We start from the raw sequence: 16,393 nt of genomic DNA, 5'->3' as shown, positions 1-16,393 counted from the left end.
TGTTGCCTTCCTTTCTTCCCTCTTTCTCTTCCCATTCCATTTCTTCATTTTCTATTCCTTTCTTTTCTCTCCTGGTAATCTAGGGTGCATTTGTCTTTCAGGTGGGGAAGGTGAGGAATGATCAAAGTTGGGACTGGGAGAGAGATGCAAAAGTCAATCATTCTAATTCCTTTTTAGTTCTTATACTAAATGTTTATATCTTACACTTCATGTTTATAGAAACACAGAGAATCTTGAATCCCTGCTTAGACCAGGGTTTTTCTAGCTATTCCTCAGGAATTTGAGTTCTACATCACATGAAAATGTTGCTTTTCTATGTAAAGATAAATTGGTAGTCAGGAATTTCAAGTATCATAAAGCAAATTAACTGATAACAAAAGATAGTGTATGTTAGGCACAAATCCCTGAAACTTTTATGCTATTGAATTTATAGGTAAAATAGAAACACTCATATAAATTCTAGTACTCAGATCAGCTTAGTCCTCTTTTTGAAACCCCTGATTTAGATGCCAGGAATATTAGCATTTAGTCTATATCAATATTACCAACTTAGGGAAAAATTATTGAACTAGCTTCTCAGTGTGTAGATGGAATAAAATAGAGTACCTGAATTAATTTCTTTATCATTTGCCTCATTGTTCTAAGGTTGTATATTCATAACCCCAGACACCTATATGTGTGAAAAGAAATGAGACATATTAGGTCAATGGAGAACTCTCATGACAGAGGTCATGTCATGATAGTACTCAAGCTATGGAGAATCTAGTTCACTGCTCTTTTACAATTACAAATTCTCACAAATCTGTTTGGGACTGGGAGTGGTCTGCCATGCCATTGAACCAGATTTGAACTGTAAAATTAATACTTACTCTAATACTTTGAATATTCATGACTTTTACAGTATGGGCACACCAAGAGGCACTATAACACAGTAAATAGAGAACTGTCCTTAGATTCAGAAAGACTTGGGTTCAAGTCTTGCCTCTGATACATATAGGATATGTACTCCTGAGTGATACATTGTCTCTATATTGATGGAGGGAGATTCCTCACCTGGGATAGCAATGAATTCATTGATCTAATCTATATCCTTTATTCTCTGAGTAAACCAATTACCAAAGCAGATTTAAAGCGTTATGCCTTCTTAGACTATTTCATGAGTTGTTATGACTGAAAAAAAATTCCTTCCTGATGGATGATCCTCTGGAGAGGAGCCTCTCCAAAGTTAATGAAGCTTGGTTCCTGGAAAACAAACATCCATTTTTTAATTAAATCTGTACCCAAAGACTTTACATCCTGACAAGGCTTTCTAGACCTTAGATTTTCATTGGGATAGCCCTCAAGAATCCAAGACCACTTCCACTCAATGTTCTGATGCATTGAAGTAGGACTTCTTCAAAGCCATAGTTTAATTAAGCGTCCCTCTCAAACATATCTGAAAGAATAGAACAGAGAAATGAATATAGATACTCAACTGGACAAGTCAGTGAGAGGAGAATGAAAGTGACTAAAAGTATGTTGGGAAAGTAGTAGCCTCGAGTTGGAAGACCTGGGTCCCTTGATGTGTGATAATGAGCTAGCCCTTATTTGTGAAATGTGGGGGTTGGGGTCTTTTGGCTGATCTTTTGGTGAGTATCTCTAAACCTAACTTGGATAGTCCTCAGATGACAAATACAATCACTCCTTGGACCCAAAAGACTCAAAACCCTATTTGTTTTTGTGGGAAATTCCAGAGCTTATACTCCACTGGCATGGTATTTTAGAACCCAAGATCACTTCCACGCCAAGGAGAATAAGACTTTAGTGACAAATTTTCCCATTTCCATTCAGTTTATTTTGTTACCACCAGGAAGAAAGTTGTACTGCATTATGATGCTTACTTACCACTTACTGATTAAGTAGGAATACAGGGAGATAGATTTTCCCATGCTTATTGACATCATTTCCACAGACACTATTGCAAATATGGAATGATTTACCATGAATCCTGTGTTTTGAAAGCAAACACCTGAAATTAGTCTTTAATGACTGTCCCACAACACCGAATGCATTTGAGTTGAAGCAATTAGGAAATTGTAAGCTGACAAAAGAAAACACATTGTTGGATAAGACTCAGAATCTGATCAAATATTCATAGTCCATTGATGTTTCAAAACATAGGAAAAGGAAGCTTAAGCTACAGATTTACAGGCCCCCAAAACCTAGGTCTTATCAGATATCACTGGGGTTCCTTGCCACTCAGGCTATTTCACTTTCTAAGGAATATTAACTATGTGGTTCAAAATTCTGGCTAGGAAATGATTAAATAACATTTCTTTTGTTGTAATGGAAGAATTTCAAGCTGCCCATAAAAGAACTCTTCTTCCAAGGACAAATTCTATATACAAAGAAAAGCTGGTTTATAGAGTTGGAAAGCACCCCCAAACAAAATGATTTTTAGCCAAATAGTCAGTGGGTTAAAATCTAAAGATTTTTTCTTGATTTCTAGCTACTTGTCTTTTTTTAACATAAAAGAGCTATAGATCTGATTATTCCTCCTCCTTCCCCCCACATCCTTGCACATCCACTCAGCATTTTATCCTAGATTTCAGCATGCCACTCTCACTTTGGCAAATAATGCAGCATTTTAAAAAACAGCTTGTGGGCCACTAGCTCAAGATTACACATATCCTACAAATTCATTGGCAGTATTTAAGCATAGGATAGGGATTTTGCCTGGGGGTTAAGCCAGAAAAATATGTTGTCACTTGAGCTTGGATCTTGAAAATAATTTCAGTGTGCATCTGCTGGCATGAGGGAAGTTGGAGGGATATGAGTTTCAGAAGAAATTGTACTTTACTTGAGTGCATCTCATTAGTAAACAGAGTCCTATAAACCGAATGGGGGATCTTCTAAAGGAAACTCGATCTTCTGAAACCTGGGAGAGGGGAAATAGATTCTTTTGGAGGGTTGTATTTCCTTATCAAACCCTTACCTTCTATCTTAGAATCAATACTATGTATTGGTTGTCAGGCAATAGTGATAAGAGCTAGGCAATAGGGGTTAAGTGACTTGCCCAGGGTCACATAGCTAGGAAGTGTCTGAGGCCACATTTGAACAAAGAACCCCCTTTCTCTAGGCCTGGCTCTCAAACCACTGAGCAACCTAGCTGTCCACTGAAGGGTTATATTTTCTGATACTTTCTGAAATTATCTTGCTTAGCATTTCTTATTGCACAATAATATTCCATCACCATCATGTACGCAATTTGTTCAGCCATTCCCCAATTGATAGACATCTCAATTTCCAATTCTTTGCCATTAGAAAAAGAGCTGCTATAAATGTTTTTGCACAAGTAGGTCCTGTCCACTTTTTAAAAAAATCTCTTTGGGATACAGACCCAGTAGTGGTAGTACCAGATCAAAAGGTGTGCACAGTTTTATGGCCCTTTGGGCATAGTTCTAAATTGCCCTTCTGAATTGTTGAATTAGTAATACTTTTTTTTTTAAACCCTTACTTTCCATCTTGGAATCAATACTGTGTATTGCTTTCAAGGCAGAAGAGTGGTAAAGGCTAGGCAAATGGGGTTCAGTGACTTCCCCAGGGTCATACACCTAGTAATGGTTTAAGGCCAAATTTGAACCCAGGACCTCCCATCTCCAGGCCTGGCTCTCTATTCTCTGAATCATGTAGCTATTTGAAGAACTTAACTGTTGATAAATCTAACACTAGTGGAATTCCTCCCCCTCATCCCTTGTCCAAGGTCCAGACAATCCCTAATAGGCTAAAAAGGAGAAGGGTAAACAATAAAGGAGAGAATGGAAGGAAACATAGTTAGCAATCATAAATATGAAAGTGAATGGAATTAACTCACCCCCAAAATGTAAAAGGCTAACAAACTGGATGGGAGAGCATAATCCAAAAAGTATATTATTTAAAAGAGATATTTTTGAAACAGAGCAGAATCTATTATGCTTCAGGTGAATTAAAAAAGGCTGAGGTAGCAATTATAGTCTTGGACAAAGCAAAAGCAAAAAAAAAATAGAACAAATTTAAAAAGAGATATTCAGGGAAACTACATTTTACTAAAATGTGCCATAGACAATGAATTAATCTTAGTACTGAAGAGATGATTAGAATTTTGGAAAAGTTAAATGTGATAGATCTCTGGAAAGTACTGAATAGGAATAAAAAAAGAGTACATCTATTTTTCATTTGTTCATGGCACTTTCTCAAAAATTGACCATGTTATAGGACTTAAAAACTTGCAAACAATGAAGAAAAGCAGAACTATTAAATATCTCCTTCATTCAGAGTGATCCTCATTCAGATCACCATGCAATAAAAATTAAATTTAATATAAGGCCTTTGAAATATAAATAAAAATTAATTGGAAACAAAATAATCTAATCCTAAAGAATTAGTAGGTCAAAGGACAAATCATAAAAATAATCAATAATTTCATTAAACATAATGATGACAATGAAACAACATGCCAAAATTTGTGGGATGCAGCCAAAGTAGTACTTGGGAGAAAATTTATACCTTTAAACACATTAAGAAACAAAATGAGCATGCAACTAAAAAATTAGAAAAACAAAAAATAAGAATTCCCAATTAAATATCAAATATAAATCTTAAAAATCAAAGGAGAGATTAATAAAACTGAAAGTTAAAAAAGCATTGAATCAATAAGTAAAATTAGGAGTTGGTTTTATGAAGAAAGAAACAATAAAATAGGAAAACACTGGCTAATTTGATTTAAAAGAAGATAGAAAACCAAATTACCAGTATCAAAAGTGAAAAGGTTGAATGCACGAACAACAAAGATGAAATTAAAGCAATATTAGGAGCTATGTTGCTGAACTTTACACCAATAAAATTGGCAATCTAAATGAAATGAACGAATAACATATATGTACACATCTATTGCCTAGATGAAGAGAAAAGGAAATGAAATGCCATTAAATAACCTTATCTTAGAAAAAAGTTGAATGATCCATAAATGAAAAAAAAAAAGAAAGGAAAGAAAAGAAAGAACAAACCTAAGAATCCTCCCTCCCCGCTCCATCCCCCCAAGGCCAGGGAATTCTAAACATTTAAAGAATAAGTAAATCCAATACTATATAAATGGTTTAAAAATAGGTAAAGGGGTCCTACCAAATTTATTCTATGACACAAATATGGCTTTGATACTTAAACCAATGGGAGTAAAAATAGAGAAAACTATAAATCAATTTCCCTACTGAATATTGATGCAAAAATTTAAAGTACAATATTTAGCAAGATTAGAACAATATATCACAGAGACAATAACTAGGATGGATTTATAATAGGAATGTAGGGCTGGTTCAATATTAGGAAAACTGGATAATTGATGTTTTTAATAATGAAAACCATACAAAGCATATGATTATATCAATAAATGCAGAGAAGCTTTTGACAAAATACAGCACCAATTCCCACTAAAGATAATAGAAAGTAGTTTCTATTTGAAACCAAAGACAAGCTTTATCTATAATGGAGATAAGTTAGAAGTCTTTCCAGTAAAATCAGGGGTGAAGCAAGGTTGAACATTATCACTATTATTATTCAAGGGTTATTAGAAATACCAACTCTGGAAAAGATAAGAAAAAGAAGTTGAAGGAAGAAACATAGATAAGGAGGCAATAGAGTTTTCACTTTTTGCAGATATGTAGAGGTATACTTAGGTACTTGAAAGAATCAACTAAGAAATAATATAAACAATGAACAACTTTAGCAAAGTTGTAGAAAATAAAATAAGCCCAGACAAATCATGAGCTTTTCTATATATTACCAACAAACCTCAACAGGAAGAGATAGAAAGAGAAATTCAATTGAAAATAACTGCAGAAAGGATAAAAAACTTGGAAGACTACCTATCAGTACACACATAGCTTCTCTATGAGTACAATTACAAAATATTCTTCACACAAACAGAGATCTAAACATTTGGAGAAATACTAATTGTTTATGAGTAGACTGAGAAAATATTATAAAATGACAATACTCCCTAAATTAATTTACATATTCAGTGTCATATCAATCAAACCACCAAAGAATTACTTTATAGAGCTAGACAAAAATAATAACGAATTTAATCTGGAGGAACAAAAGGTCAAGAATATGAAGGGAATCAATGAAAAAACAAAACAAAACAAAGGAAGGGGGCCCACCAGTATCAGATCTCAAACTATACTACAGAGTGATAATCATCAAAACATTTTGGTACTGGATAAGAAACAGAGTGATTGGCCAATGGAAGAGATTAGGTATGCATTATACAGAAGCAAATGAGCCCTGTAGCCTAGTGTTTGATAAACTTAAAGATCCCAGCTATTGGGATGAGAATTCACTATTTGACAAAAATTGTTGGGAAACCTGGAAAGTAGTCTGGCAGAAACTAAGTCTAGACAAATATTTCACACTGTATACCGAGATAAACTCAAAGTGGTTAAGTGATTTAGACAAAAAGGATATCAGAAGCAAGTTAGAGTTATGGAAAACTCTGCAGAGAGTAGACGAGTTTGTGACCAAACAAGAGACAGAGAGGATCCTGGGAGGTAAAATGCATGTTTGATTAAATTGATTTGAAAAGTTTTTGAACAAATACTAGCAATGAAGAAAAAATTAAAAGGAAAACTGAAAAGTGAAGGAAATATTTAACAGCATTTCTGATAAAAGGTCTCATATTTCAAATACATATAGAACGGACACAAATTTGTAAAACTAAGTCATTCTCCATTTGCTAAAGTCAAAGAATATGAAACAGCAGTTTTTAGACAAAGAAATCAAAACTATTAATACGCATATGAAAACATGCTCTAAAAAACTAATAATTAGAGAAATAAAAATTCAAACAACTCTGAAATACCACTTCACATCTATAAGATTAGTTAACATAACAGAGGAGGAAAATGACAAACGATGGCGGGGGTTTTGGAAAATAGGTACACTAATGCATTTGTTGATGGAGCTGTGAACTAGTCCAACTACTCTGGAGAAGAATTTGAAACTATGTCCACAGGACTATAATAAAACTGTATATACCCTTTGACCGAGCAATACTGATACTTGTGGTATATCCCAAAAGAGATTATTAAAAAAAAGGAGAATGACTCATATGTAAAAATTATTTATAGCAACTTTTTAAAATAATGGCAAAGTATTGGGAGAGGTTTTCTATCAGGAAATGAAAAATGGCTGATCAAGTCATGGTATATGTATATGATGGAATAATACTATTGTGCTATAAGAAATGATGAAAAGGCTGGTTTCAGAAAAACCTGGGTAAACTTCTAGGAATAGCTACAAAGTGAAGTGAACAGAACCAGGAGAACAATGTACAAAGTAACCACAATACTATAATGTTAATCATTTGTGAAAGACTTAGCAACACAATACAATAATCAATACAATACAATACAATAATTCAAAGCAATTCCAAAGGACTCATGATGAAAAATGTTATCCACTTCCAGATAGAGAACTGATGGCCTCTGAGTGCAGACTGAAGCACACACACATATATATATATATTTAATTTCCTTGCTTCCCTACTCCCTCACAACATAGAGATGTTTTGCATGGGCAATTCAACTAGAACACAATAAATATTTGTCTAGTATTTATTTATTATTTATCTAATATATGCAAGGCACCAGGGAACACGAAGTCAAATATAGGGCATAAGAACATAAAGTCAAATATGGGGCATGACTTGACCACAAGGTTCTTCCATTCTATGTGGGTGGAGAAGTTCTACATGATTTAATATATGTAATGGGTATTGTATTTATTGCTTTCTCAATGGGTGGAGGAAGGGTAGAGAGGAGATAATTTGAAATGGAAAATAAACATTAAAAATCAATTAAAAAAATCAGAGTTAGGCTTTTAGTGTTCAAACTATACAATGTAATAGAGATAATTTAGCCCAAATTAACAGGTGAGCAAATTGAGGCCCAGAGAGGATAAATGACTTGCCTAGGATCACACATTTAGTTAAGCAGCAGAGAGGGTACTGAAAATGAGGACTCCCAGTTCTTGGCCTTTCTACTACATCTACCTGTTTCATGATTTTAATGCAATGGTGTCTGAGCACTCATCTCTATAAGCAGGGGTGAGTAATTGTCACAAAAAGACCTTCATGTTCTTTGATGGGGGGTGGTGGTAGAATCAAAAGTTCCCTCAAATTGTTCATCTGAAATGATAGGTGTTTCAATTCATTACTTTTTCAGTTTCTGCAAGTGGTCTCATTGTGGTGCCTGGGCTGTTTTGTCTCTCCAAAGATGAACAGACTGTCATTTTGCCTTTGTGGAGCAGCTGAGATGATCTGAGCCTTCCTTTTCTCTGATGGCCCCAGGGAGAACTGGACTAGATAGTGGCCATCAGACACTAAACCTCCCACTGATGGCTTTTGAAAAGTATTAAGTATCCTACTCAGGGGCTGGCATCTTCAGTGTAGCAAATCAAAGAGCAAAGTGATGGCTCTCATGCCCCAGTGCAAAATATTAAAGAAAAGAAAAGGCTACAGAAAAATCCCCTGTTCAGAAGGAATATTCCAGAAATGAAATAGTGTGCTTAGAAGATTATGTATTTAATGCTCATTTCCCCTCCTTGTCCCTTAAGCTTCGTTTTGCATCTGACTGTCCATGATGACAATTTATGAGAATCTTGGGAGAGGAACTGCTTTGAACTTCCCAATAGCACACATTGTGGCAGGCTATTAATCCAACAGGCTGTGGGCTTTTAGGGTAAAATACTTCTCTAATATATTTTTTTCTTCTCTTGCTCTAGCTTTTTCCCAAGGGGAACAAATGACTGTAGTTTGCCGAAAAGCATGGTATATGGTCTTGAATGAGACTATCTTCCTCCACACTTTATACTTATTGAATAAAAGGAGGTGATATATTTTCAACTCCCTCCCCCAGCTCATGTCTGACTCCAGAACTCCAGTGACCATTAAGTAGACTTCTTTTTTGTGCAATCGATTTCCCCTTCCTGCTGACTGTCCCAGGGCAAAGAATATCCACTTTGCTTTATTTCACATGTCACAGAGAGCCTATCCTCCTGAAACAGATAGCCTAGCTAGACAGAGAAGAGATTTTGCAGGGGGGGATACTCCCGGGAAGGCATAATTACTGAGCTCTACAGTTTAATAGGCCAAATAATAATGAGAAGGTCAGGAAAATGTAACCCTCAGCCAATTCCTTCCTAACTGTGAGACCTTGGCCAAGTCACTTGGCTTCTTTGGATGGAAGGAAACTTAGAAATCACCTAGTCTTGCCTTGTCATTTTATAGTTGAGGAAATTGAATTGCAAGGAGCTTCAAGGATTCACTTTAAGGTAACAGAGTTAGTTGGTGTAGGAGACAGGAATCAAATCACATCCAGTTGTGTTTCCAGAGGACATTACCATGCTATTTGTGTTTTCATAGTTTTATAGACTAAATGGGAAAGAGAATATTTTACCAACTTTGGAGAAAAGAGGGGAAGAGAGGAGAGGAAGAGGAGAAGAAAATGGAGGAAGAAAAGAGGAAGTGAAAACAAAGTGGAGAGAAGATAAGTCAAGGTGAAGAGAGTTAAAAGATATAAGAACATAAGCTTATTGAAGGCATTCATTCTTTCATTTTGTTTTTGTTGTTGTTGTTGTTGTTGTTTTTTAATTTTAAACCCTTAACTTCTGTGTATTGGCTCCTAGGTGGAAGAGTAGTAAGGGTAGGCAATGGGGGTCAAGTGACTTGCCCAGGGTCACACAGCTGGGAAGTGTCTGAGGCCGGATTTGAACCTAGGACCTCCCGTCTCTAGGCCTGACTCTCAATCCACTGAGCTACCCAGCTGCCCCTTTCATTTTGTTTTTGTAACTCTAGTACCTACTACAGAGACTTCTACATAGGAGGTACAACATGCTTGTTGGATTGTGTTGGATTTGATTGAGAGAAGAGAGATAGAAAGACAAGGAAGGAGGGGAGATAGAGATAAAGACAGAGAAACAGAAACAGAGATAGACAGAGAGACAAAGACAGGAAGAAATAGACCAAGGGGTGGAGAGACAGACAGAGAGAAACAGAATCAGAGAGAGAATGAGAGACAAAGAGAGATAGTCTTTATCAATGTTGGTTTAAGTGTCAGGTTTCATAGCAACAGAACATCAACATAATTGAACCGTGGGAGAACAACTATAGCAATATGTGAGAGGAGTTCAGAAAATCCCATAATATAGTCTCTCAAATAGTATTAGATGTCTTGGTGATGTAATTGCAAGTGTTAGTAATCTCACATTCTTCCTTTTCAAATAATCTTGAATTTACTTGTCAGCACACATATTGAGCATGTATCAGTCTGTATGTTTTAAGTGTACCATGTACTATAGGTGTAAATATATATGTTTTAAAACCCATGTAGAATGTAAAACCTTGTGGTCAAGTTTTGCTCCATATTTGACTTTGTATTTACTGGTGCTCTGCATATATTAGATACCATATATTAGATATATAATAAATAAATAAATACTAGGTAAATATTTACTGTGTTTAGCTGAATTACCCACAAGCTATGTTGTAAATGTCATGACATATTCGAATAGACATCTCTACTATTATTGTGCTCTATGAATACAATTCACATGAAGATTTGTGCTCACAAAAGCAGAGAAGCATATGTTTCCAAATAGAATCTTTCAAAAAATGGTTTTACTGAGATCTTTTTTTCAAAAAAAGATCACAGTCATTTCCTGATATACTTTTTTCCTCATAGAACTATTCTTTGTAAAAAAGAAAAACAGGTAGGTAAAAACCAACCCACATAGCAACTGGATCTGTTAGTTAGTACATGCAAAATCTGGCATCCATAGAATCTCTTCCTGCCCTTTGCTGAAAGGAGGGAGGTGGGCTATATCATCTGGCAGTGTGGCAAGGGAATGAATGCTGAATCTGTAGACAGAGGACCTGGGTGTGGAAGTCCTGTTCTGATATTACTTATGTGACCTTGGACAATCACTTGTTCTTATCAGAGCTCAGTTTCTTCGCTTGTAAAGCAATAGAATTAGACTAAATGACCTTTAAAGTTCTGCCCACTCTAAATCTATGATCTATTCTCTGAAACAATTCCCAAATGTATTCTTAAGAAAGGTTCCTTTTGGTGTAACCCCAGTATATTGACCAGTCTGAGAAAGAGTCCAGATTTCTTCTTCATAATTGTTCTACAATGGAAAAAACCTTTAGCTGGATTTTCCCAGCAGCCAAAATTAATCAAACAAATGATTGATAAGGCAAATGGAAGTATCAAAAGACTTGCTGGGCTTTCTTGCAGAAATGTGGTCTCTTGTAGGTAATATTCATTGAAATCCCCTATGTTGGGGAGAAATACAATTGATTCTCCATTTTCTGTGGGAAGAAAGGGAAAACACTGATAAATCAAAATCATAGATGATCCCTGAACATCACTTTACTCAATAGCTTCCATCTTTCCTTCTCCCTCTGTCAAACGTTTTCAAGTACTGGTAACAAGAGCAGACACTTTCAAGTTCTTTCTCTTTGCTCACACTGAGCAAACAGAGATGGTAGAACTTGTTGGGGTGGTGGGAATGAGTGGGGGAGACAAGAACAGATGAAGTAGAAGAAAGAGGCAGACTGTCAACTTTATTTATTGTGGAAAGACACTTTCTTAGATAGAGGCAGAACTCCTTGTACATATAGTTGAAGCAAATGTTCTTGTTAAAAAATAAAACTCATCCAATTTAAAAGATAAAGCTCTGAATGGAAGGGAGCATAGTTCTGGCAGGAATTCTGGAGAAGAAATTTGGATTTTAACTAAGTTCTTCCTGCTATTGTAAAGGAGCTATATAACCAATTGTGCAGAGTAATTTAGCTGAATGTCCAGCAAGCCTCTAATAAAGTTCCAAATGACTTGAGCTCAGAACTTCAGAGGGAGAATATAAGAATTAATAAAGGCCTGCTTTTAAACCCCCACTGAATAGGAAGCCAAAAGCATATCCTGCCTCTGTTGGAGGACAGTGCTGAATGAGCTCTCAGGGAAAATGTCCAGACTTGGTGAATGCTGTACTGTATCAAGTCATTGATTGGCTCATTACAGAAGGGTCTAGGGAAGAGTTTTTATATATGAGTTAAAGGACCAGCAATAGGGTACCATGGAATTGTCACGAGGGAACTTCACTTTGCAATGAGTAGAATCATGCTTAATTCCCCATTATAAGCCTTTAGAAAGGTGCTTAGTTCTCATCTATGCTAAGGGAAGGAAACAGAGGCCAATCTAAGGTAATAGATTTTTGCTTTAATTTGTGAAACAGACAACATAGAATCATATATTTAGAGCTAGAAGGGACCCTGGAAAACATCTACTTCAATCCTGCAGTAACCATACCCTGGTAAAATCATCTCAGCATATGGGATAAATCAGTTTGAAGGCAACTGACAAACCTCAGAACTATTAGTGAGTTGTGGAGGAGGTTTCAATCCCAAAATGGGAAGACTTCTGGTGAAATAGGCAGATGAGAACAATTTGTTCCAATGGCCATGAAGTGGAGTTGTCTAGAGTTCTGTCAGATATAGAAGATGCCAAGGTCATCCATTGCATCCCAGGCTCTCACCAGTCATCTTGTCTTTTGTCTTTCCACTGGACTTTGATGACTCTGAAAGAGAGAGTGAAGCTGATGATTTTGGGCAACTCTGCCTCATTTCAGTCCAATTAATGCACAAGTCAAGACATCACCTCTTTGAAATGAAGGATGAATGGACAGTTCAATCACCTTGTTTTATAAATGAGGAAACTGAGACTCAAGGAGATTAAGTGTCTTGCCCTACATCATGCAAGTAGTTTCTCAGAGAGGATTTGAACTAAGATCTTCTGATTCCAAAGGCACTATACCATGCTGACACATAGCCACCATTTCTGTGTCATGCTTCAGACTCCTAGTACTTTATTTCTCATGGTCTGCTACTACAAAGAAACCCCACTCCTGGATTATAGAGAGCTGAGTGTATGGATACACACATTTATTTTTATAAATATGCATATAGTCATATATTTTTGTCTATCTATCTATCTAAAGCTAGTGAGTAGAAAAGTATATTCTCATATTTTCTTTGAGGTAAAGTTTAATCTTATCATTTTGCAACATTCATTTTCTTATTATTTTATGATTGTCCTTCCCATTTACATTGTTGTAATTATTATGCACTGTATATTATTTTCCTGGCTCTGCATAATTTACCTTATACTAGTTTGTCTATCAGTTTTCTTTATTTTTTTCCATTGCTTCTCTATTTATTATGTTTTTCATTTCTTATAGCACAGTAAAATTCTGTCAGATTCATGTACCACAATTTAAGTTATTCCCCAATTGATGGCTAACTACTTTGTTTCTAGTTCTTTGCTACCCCTCAAAAAGTGCTGCTATAAAATTTTAGTATGTACATATATGGAGTTTTTCATTCCACTCACTCTCTACCCCTACCCCATAACCTCCTTAGAGTATAGACCTAATCATGGAATCTCTGAGTTAAAGTGTATGGGTATTTTAGCCACATTGTTTTCATACTTCTAGATTTCTTTCCAGAATGGTGGGTCAATTCTCAACAACAAATTTGCATCTAAATGGACTGAGTCATTAATACTCAGACATTTATCTGGTGAATTGCATTTTTCTTTATATTTTTGTCATAATAAATGTTGCTCTCTAAAGTAACCTTAGGAATTTTGTTGAATGTTCAGTGCCTTATGCCACAAAGAGCACTTCATCCTTCAATTTCTTTGATTTTATTAATGTGGGCACTGTCATCCTTGTTCTATTCAGTGCTCACCACAAGAGAATAGATGTTGGACCAGTCATTTCACTGGTACACAAAACTCCCAGTACTGGAATAGAAAACTCCCTCTTCTAATGCAAAGTCAACTTCTTTTTAACATATCGTCTCAGAAAGATGTGTAAATCACTTGAGAGATTAAATAATGTGTTCAGGGTCACACAGTTAGTATCTGTTAGGATTGGGACTTGAATTGAGGTCTTCTTGCTTTCTAGATCAGCTCTCTATTCACTATCCATAGATACTAAAAGGCCGCTGATCACAACTGTTCTGTAATTTGGAATATAGTCATTCAGAGTTGCTATTATTGTTGTTGTGACTTGATATTTCATCATCCTACAACCAACCTCACAATGAGCCTCTCCAAAATTAGCTAAGACAGGTCTTTGGAAAATAGACCAATAGTAAGTGACTGGGCCCATAAGAACATTATATTTCTTTATCTCATAACATGGCTAACACATTGTCCTCCAGGTTGCCAAAGATAAAACTTAATTTTCTTTCTAAAAACTGAAATTCCTTTTTAGATATATAGCCTTCAGGCTGCCACCAAACAACCGTTTCCTCCAATTTAACAGCAGTGAGCTGTTCTCAAGTCCCTTATTTTTCCTTTTTGAATTAAAGGTCTTTAAAAAATTATTATTGAAGGCTTCATTAGTTATAAAGCAGGGATACTTATCCTTTTGTGTGTCTTTCTTGATCCAGTTTGGCAATCAGATAAAGCAAATGAAAATCCTTTTTAGGATAATAAATATATGAAATTCAATACACAAGATTACAAAAGAAATTAACTATATTGAAATAATTACCTATATATACATATACATTATACATACATACATATTTAAGTTCATAGACTCTAAATTAGGAACCTCAGTTGTTGAGGAATCTGATAACCTAGCAAACTTATTTACAGCTTAATTGATGCTTTGGACAACTGATAACGATAGTTATTTGAATAATTAGTAGACCTCCCCTGTACTGAGACATTCTGAAATAGAGCCCTATATAAGTGCATGAATAAATAGACATTGAAGGAGAAAGAGCACAAAATTTGGAGCTGGTGCTCAGAGTCAGAAAATCCAACAGTATTAACAGAGAAAAGAGAATAAAAAGTAGTGGGTTCGAGTCCTAGTTTCTTTGCTTTCTAGTTGTACATGCCTGAGTAAATCATTTAACCTCTCTGAGTCTCAGGATCCTCACTTATAAAATAGGGATTATAATACTTACAATTCTTGGTTCACAAGGTTGTTGTAACAGAAGCAGTGTACTGTGAATGTTCTAGAAGTATATTTTCCCGTATAACACTAGTCCTTTTCTGATGTTTCATCATGGCTTTGAGTGGTAATGTTGGGTTCTAAAAGGCAGAATTAGTAGAATGCAAGCTCTGGCAGGTCTTACTGGACTAGAGAGGATTCTGATTTTGCCTAGTGATAAAGAGTATGAATGTCATTTGAGGCCTAGTCGACAATTTTTGGGAATCTCATTTCTCAGGTTGGCCATAGGGTGGTTAATTTTTCTGCTAAATAAGAGACTAGTGGCTAGAGAAGGGACATGATGGAAAACACTGAGTTTTCCAGTGGAGGGAGTATCCACTTCAGTATAATCATGCATCTTTGAAGGATTAAAATATTAGAATAGAGAAATTTATATTGTATCTACATGTGGCATAGTAAGAATTACCAGAAATTGGGGGAATCAAGGGAAGGGGAGAGAGGGAGGGAAGGAGAGATGCAGAGAAAGAAGGAAAGGAAGGACATAGAGATATAGGAATGAAAAAAGGAAGAAAGGAAAAAGAGAGCCAGAGGGAAAGAGAGAAAGAAGTAAGAAAGAAAAGAGGGAGGAAGGGATGTAGAGAGGGAGAGGGGAAAGAAGAAAAGACAGGAAGAAGGCAGAGAAAGGGAAGAAGGGAGAAAAAGGAAGGGAGGAAGGTAGAGAGACAAAAAGACAAAGAGACAAAGACAGAAGCAGAGGGAGAGGGAGGAAGGGTGGGAGGGAGAGAGAGAGTGAAAGAAAGAAAGAGAGAGAGAGAGAGAGAGAGAGAGAGAGAGAGAGAGAGAGAGAGAAACCCTATTGTTCCAAGAGATCAGATTTAAGTTAAGGGTAGTAAGAGTTTGGTGAACGAAGAAACTTCAGAAAAGATCAGTCCATAGAAGGATCTTGGCTATCAGAATAGTACAATCAGATGGTAGGCTTGGAGGATGTGATATACAATCAGTAATAGTGCATGGGGATTTCAAAAGAAAAATCCAGCACAGTCATCGTATCATTTCCCCTTGAGTCACACATCTTTCTGTTCCAGATGGACTGACCTTATTGCTTCTCATCATGTCTTTTCTGGCTGTGTGCCTACAGTCATCCATCCCTTCACTTTTGCCATCTGAGCTTCTACCCTCAAGCTTTATTATGTCTCCCATTCTCTCTGTACCAGCACTTCTCAAGATTCAACAAACCTAATAGATTATTTACTCTACATATTCCTGTTCATCACCTTCTCCCATCTTAGCCAAGAAAATCCTCCATAGATTTAATGGGAGAAATGTCATGGTCTGTCAATGAATGCCAATGAGG

Source organism: Gracilinanus agilis, chromosome 1 (assembly GCF_016433145.1).
Source record: "Gracilinanus agilis isolate LMUSP501 chromosome 1, AgileGrace, whole genome shotgun sequence".
Lineage (NCBI taxonomy): Eukaryota > Metazoa > Chordata > Mammalia > Didelphimorphia > Didelphidae > Gracilinanus > Gracilinanus agilis.
Note: the sequence above shows the minus strand (reverse complement) of the source record.